The 5,992-nt window shown below is 41.5% G+C and overlaps 1 non-coding gene across 1 annotated transcript; it reads left to right on the top strand.

Annotated features, from left to right (window-relative positions):
* Positions 1-3,028: 3,028 nt before the first annotated feature.
* On the top strand, positions 3,029-3,135 carry LOC131247768 (small nucleolar RNA R71). The gene has a single exon (XR_009172038.1). It is a non-coding gene; the product is annotated as a small nucleolar RNA R71 (small nucleolar RNA).
* The last annotated feature ends 2,857 nt before the right edge of the window (positions 3,136-5,992 follow it).

The following is a 5,992-nucleotide window of genomic DNA, read 5'->3' as shown; positions in this document are numbered from 1 at the left end:
TAGGACCGCCCCAAGAGCATAATCAGAACCGTCGCATATAAGCTCAAAAGGAAGGCTCCAGTCGGGTGGCTGCATGATAGGTGCATTGGTTAACGTGCCCTTAAGCTTGGTGAAAGCTTCCTGGCATTGCTCAGTCCACTCGTACGGAGCATCCTTTTGAAGAAGAGTGCATAAAGGACGAGAGAGGAGACTAAAGTCCTTTATGAATCGCCTGTAAAATCCTACGTGTCCTAAGAAGGATCGCACGTCTCTGATGTTCTTGGGTGGAGGTAGGTTAGAGATAAGATCGATTTTTGCCTTATCTACCTCGATTCCCTTGGACGAGATGATATGCCCAAGGACAATTCCCTTCTGAACCATGAAATGACACTTCTCCCAATTAAGTACCAAGTTCTTTTCTTCACATCTTTTCAACACACATTTAAGACTTTCCAAGCACTTGCTGAAAGATGGACCATAAACAGAGAAGTCGTCCATGAAGACCTCTAGATATTGCCCCACCATATCAGAAAAGATACTAAGCATACATCGCTGAAAGGTGGCAGGGGCATTACATAGTCCGAATGGCATCCTTCGATAGGCAAAGGTGCCGTAGGGACATGTAAATGTGGTCTTTTCCTAGTCTTCAGGGGCTATCTCTATCTGGTTGTAGCCCGAATACCCGTCAAGGAAACTGTAATAGGAATGACCGGCTAACCTTTCCAGGATCTGACCAATGAAGGGTAAAGGAAAGTGGTCTTTCCTCGTGACGGTATTCAACTTCCTGTAGTCAATGCACATTCTCCAACCAGTAGTGACTCTAGTTGGCACGAGTTCATTATTGGCATTGGCTACGATGGTGATTCCAGACTTCTTAGGGACCACTTGAGTTGGACTCACCTATTGACTATCGGATATAGGGTATATGATACCCACGTTTAATAGTTTAAGAACCTCGGCCTTAACCACTTCCTTCATGTTTGGATTTAATCTACGTTGTGGTTGCCGAGCGGTTTTTGCATTATCCTCAAGATATATGCAGTGAGTACAAATCGAGGGATCGATTCCCTTGAGGTCCGCTATCATCCATCCCAGGGCTCCTTTATGCTCAATGAGAGTAGATATGAGCATACTCTCATGTTCTTTCTCCAGGTGGGCAGAGATCACCACCGGGTATGTCTCATCTTGACCTAAATAGGCATATTTCAAATCAGAGGGCAAAGGTTTTAAGTCAAGCTTCGGCGGCTTGAGGTTAGATGGTAGAGGCACTACATCGGTTTGTGGCAATTCTTCAAATTGTGGCCTCCACCGGTTAACTTCAAGTACCGGTGTAGTATCAAGCAAGGCCCACGTCTCCCTAATCATGTCATCATCAAAGTCATGGTAGTGGGCCAGACACGTCTCTAGATGGTGAGAGGATAAGGTTAGAGGTGTCGTATCTTCCATGAAAGAGTCAATCATGTTAATGTCGTGGAAATCGTCATCTTCCTCTAAGTTTTTGCCGTTATTGAAAAAGATGTTTGACTCCAATGTCATATTCCCAAAAGACATAGTCATGACACCATTCCTGCAATTGATAATTGCATTTGAAGTGGCAAGGAATGGGCGGCCAAGAATGACGGGGATCTGAGTGCTTATGTTATTGATGGGTTCGGTGTCCAGGATGATAAAATCTACAGGGTAGTAAAATCTATCAACTTGGACCAACACATCCTCGATTATCCCTCTTGGTACACGAACAGAGCGATCAACAAGTTGTAGTGTGGTTAGGGTGGGTTTTAATTCACCCAAACCTAACTGTTTGTATACCGAGTAGGGAATCAGATTGACGCTCGCTCCTAAGTCAAGAAGTGCGTGATCAATTCGATGGTTCCCGATTACACATGATATGGTTGGGCTACCGTGATCTTTGAATTTCTGTGGCACGTCTTGCTTTAGGATAGCACTCACTTTCTCAGTCAAGAAAATTTTCTTTTGAATACTTTGCCGTCTTTTGGTCATGCATAAGTCTTTCAGAAATTTGGCATATGAAGGAATCTATTTCACGACATCAAGTAGCAGAATGTTGACTTTCACTTGTTTCAACACCTCTAGAATATCCTGAGAGTTAGAGAGAGGTTTTGGTGAAACCAACCGTTGGGGGAACGGAGCAACTGGCTTCTCTAGAAGTTCCGGTTCTAATTTTTGTGGGGCATCACTAGATCCATCATTGTTGTCCTTTTCTGGTTCTTGAGGCTTTTCGGGCCTAACCGGAAGAGTTTTATCAATGATCTTTCCACTCCTAAGAGTGGTGATGGATTTAGCGTGCCCCATCTGATTTGAAGAGCTAGGATCATTAATCTCGTACTGCGGTTTAGGATTGGGGAGAGGTTGTGCAGGAAGCATCCCCTTTTCTATAACCGTCATACGAGAATCTATCTTTTGCATAAAATCTGTAATTCCCCGCATTGCTTGAGCCAGCTCTTGTATGGAATTTTGAACCGGTTTCTCTTGAGGTTTCACTTGATTTGGATTTTGATTGAAGAAACCTGGAGGAGTAGCCGTTTGTCCATTCCTCCAACTAAAATTTGGATGATTTTTCCAACCAAGATTGTACGTATTGGAGTTAGGTCCAGTAAAAGGTCTTTGATAGTTGTTTATGGCATTTGCTTATTCATTCAACACTCCTCGAAAGGCGGGTATTGTAGGACAATTTTCAGTTGTATGAATGTTGCAATCACAGATGCTGCAAACAATTTCATTAACCTTATCCTTCTTTCCTTCCATGGCCTCAACTTTCCTTATAAGAGTAGTCACTTTACACTTGAGATCATCCTCTTCTTTCAAGAGATATAATCGACCTTTCTCCTTTAATTGAGTCGGCCTAGACGTGGTGTTCGACTTTGGGTAATAGTCCCAGGATTGTGTTTTTTCAGCAAGACTATCGAGGTAATCCCATACCTCGTCAACATCTTTATTAATGAACTCTCCATTACACATTGTCTCGACCATTTGGCGCATGGAAGATGTCAGTCCATCATAGAAAAAATTTGTAATGCGCCACGTTTCAAATCCGTGTTGTGGGCATGAACTGACCAAATCTTTGAACCTTTCCCAACATTAGAAGAATGTTTCATCTTCCTTTTGGGCAAAGTTCATGATTGCTTTTCTGAGGGTAATCGTTTTATGATGTGGGAAGAATTTTTTTATGAATTCCCTCTGCATGTCGTTCCATGTGCCAATGGATCTAGAATGCAGTGAATGTAACCACGTCTTAGCTTTCTCGTTTAAGGAAAAAGGAAAGAGTTTCAGCCTAATTGTATCCTCAGATACATTAGGAAAACATAATGTAGCTATAATCTCATTGAACTCTTTCAAATGTAAATATGGACTCTCTGATTCAAGTCCATGGAATTTGGGAAGGAGTTGGATAACTCCTGGCTTGATGTCCATTTGTCCTGTGTTTTTAGGGAAAATCATGCATGAGGGCGTACTCACTCCCGCCGGTTGTAGATAATCTCGTAAAGTACGAGGCGGGGGTGCCTGTTGCACCTCATTCTCATCTTGGGTATCCTCCACCCTGGGTGGAAGTAGAGGAGGTTGGTCTTCAGCCATAACTTCAATTAACTCAGGGGATTTCGAGTGGTGTCTAGTCCTGCGATGGATAGTCAACCCCTCAACTAATCCTCCTTCAGTCAAGAGATGTCGAGTGTTGTCACGGGCCCACTTGGGCATGAAACACTCGCAGCCCTCAATCAAATTCAAAGCCTAATCCTACGAAAGGAAAAGAAAATCTAAAAAGAAAGAGAGGGAGAGTTGGAAGGAAATTACCAAATTGAAGCTCCTAAGTTAAGGACCTGTAAAATAAAACAAAATAAGTTAGATTCTAAAAAGGAGAGGAACAATCCTTTAAAAGAAAGATACCAGTGAACTGATTTCTAAAAGAAAGTGGAAAGTCCTAAACTAGAAAGTAAATTACTAAAAGAGAACTGAAAAATAGGAAGTAGAGAAGGAGCTTACCGAATTAGAAATTTCTATTTTAAAGGCCTACAAAATAGGAAGGTTAGTTTCTAAACAAAATTTCTAAAAATAAATTAGGAAACAAAGTAGATTCTAAAAGAGTTAAAATTAGAAAGTTACTAAAATAAAAATAGAAGGTTAATTTCTAAAAAGGGGAATAACTAACCAAGTTTTTAAAAACAAATAGAGGAAAATTTCTAAAAACTATTTCCTACAAATAGGAAAATACTAGAATTAGAAAAATTTAAACCCTAGCTTTAAAAGTGGAAAAAGTAGAGAAATTAGGAAGGAATTACCAATTTAGGAACTTATGTCAGGATCCTACAAAATATGGAAACAAGTTAGTTTCTAAAAATAAAATAAAATAAAAACCTTTAGCCTAAAGTTAGTAAAATCCTAATCCTAACCTAATTCTAAAACTAATTAATTTCAGAAAAACGTAACCGTCAGTCCCCGGCAACGGCGCCAAAAACTTGTTCACTCCCCAAGTATAGGGTTATGATGTAGTAATAAACTCGGTAAGACCGAGGTCGAATCCACAGGGACTGATACCTGTACGTTATCTGAAACCAAGTAGAACTAGAACTAGATTAAGATGTGATCTAAACCAAATAGAGTTTAAGGAATAATTGTGGAATAATTATCTAAAACTTTAAGGAATTCAGAGGAAGGAAACTAGGGATTCAGAGGATCCACTTGTAGAGATCAGCGAGATCTTATGCCTGCTTCAAAAATCATGAAATTTAAACTGAATTTCTTCTGATATAATTTTAAAGAGATGAAAGGTATATGAATTAGAATGGATTCCATCACCACACCATGCCCAGGAGACAAAGTTAACAAAAGAATTAAACTAATTACCAACCAATCAACATGCCATGAAAGTTAGGAAGAGTACCGTCATCCGACCATGCCCATGAGACGATGGTGAACAATAGGGCTTCCTGACATCATGAACATAAAAGAGAAAGAAATACTCAAAGCCATTGCAAACCCATTGTAATTTCAGTCACAACAGACCATTAAAGACTAAGAAAAATATTCCTTTAATAATTAACTAAAATCACATTCAGTTTATGAATTTTAAATTACAGGCACAAAATATAATCTCCCATCTCGCTACAGGCTTCACCTCTTAGCCCTAGCTAAGAGGTTTAGCCACACATGAATGGGCTGAACAAATCAAATAAAAATAAAAAGAGAAAGAAAAGAACAAGAAGGAAAGAAAACAAAACCAGCCACTGTTACTCACGTCCTCTCCTGCGTGCTCCACGGCTCTAGCCTCCCTGCTCCCTGTCTTCTCTCCAATCCCATCCTTTCACGGCTGCCTCTGCTCCTCTCAAAACCGTGCTCACGTTACAGCCGCAAAGCCTCCCTGCTCCCTGTCTTCTCTATCTCCCCTTACAGCAGCACTGTCTTCACCTCTTTTCCTTCTCCTCCCCTCGGTTCACATCTCTTTCTTTCTTTAATAGCAGGAAGGCCGGTGGAAGGGAGTCCTGGCTAGAGTCGGTGCGTGCAGAAGAGCCCTTTCACAGCAAGGAATCGGCAGAAGAGGCGCGGGTCAGCTTACGCAGCCAGTAATTAGAAACTTCGGGCGGCCCGCTGTTCATTTTCTGATCAATTCTGCCAGCGTGGAAGTGGATGAATCTTCCCTCTCTATCATTTAGATGGTTCAGATCATCGAAAAGATTGATGATCGTGGCCCACAACTCCCCCGAATCTCCGGATTTCCCGGACGCACACTCCCTTCGTAAAATAAGTTGCGGTGAGTGCTGTGGGGCCCATGATCAATCCTATGCAGTAAATCCACTCCGTCAATTGTCTTTACAATGAAATTTCAGCTGGATGTGTCCGGCTTTGGAATGTTATGGACGCGGCCAAAGGTGGTAATCACGCTGCAATCAGTGCAGGGCTGTCCGTTTGTGACCGTTGAAACCAGCATGTATGGGTGCATGGGTATATAATATCAACATGGTTCTGACCATATCGCACCCCTATGCATGATTGACGGCTC

This window comes from Magnolia sinica, chromosome 5 (genome assembly GCF_029962835.1).
Source record: "Magnolia sinica isolate HGM2019 chromosome 5, MsV1, whole genome shotgun sequence".
NCBI lineage: Eukaryota > Viridiplantae > Streptophyta > Magnoliopsida > Magnoliales > Magnoliaceae > Magnolia > Magnolia sinica.
The sequence above is the reverse complement of the archived record's forward strand: the minus strand, read 5'-3'. Positions and strand labels throughout refer to the sequence as shown.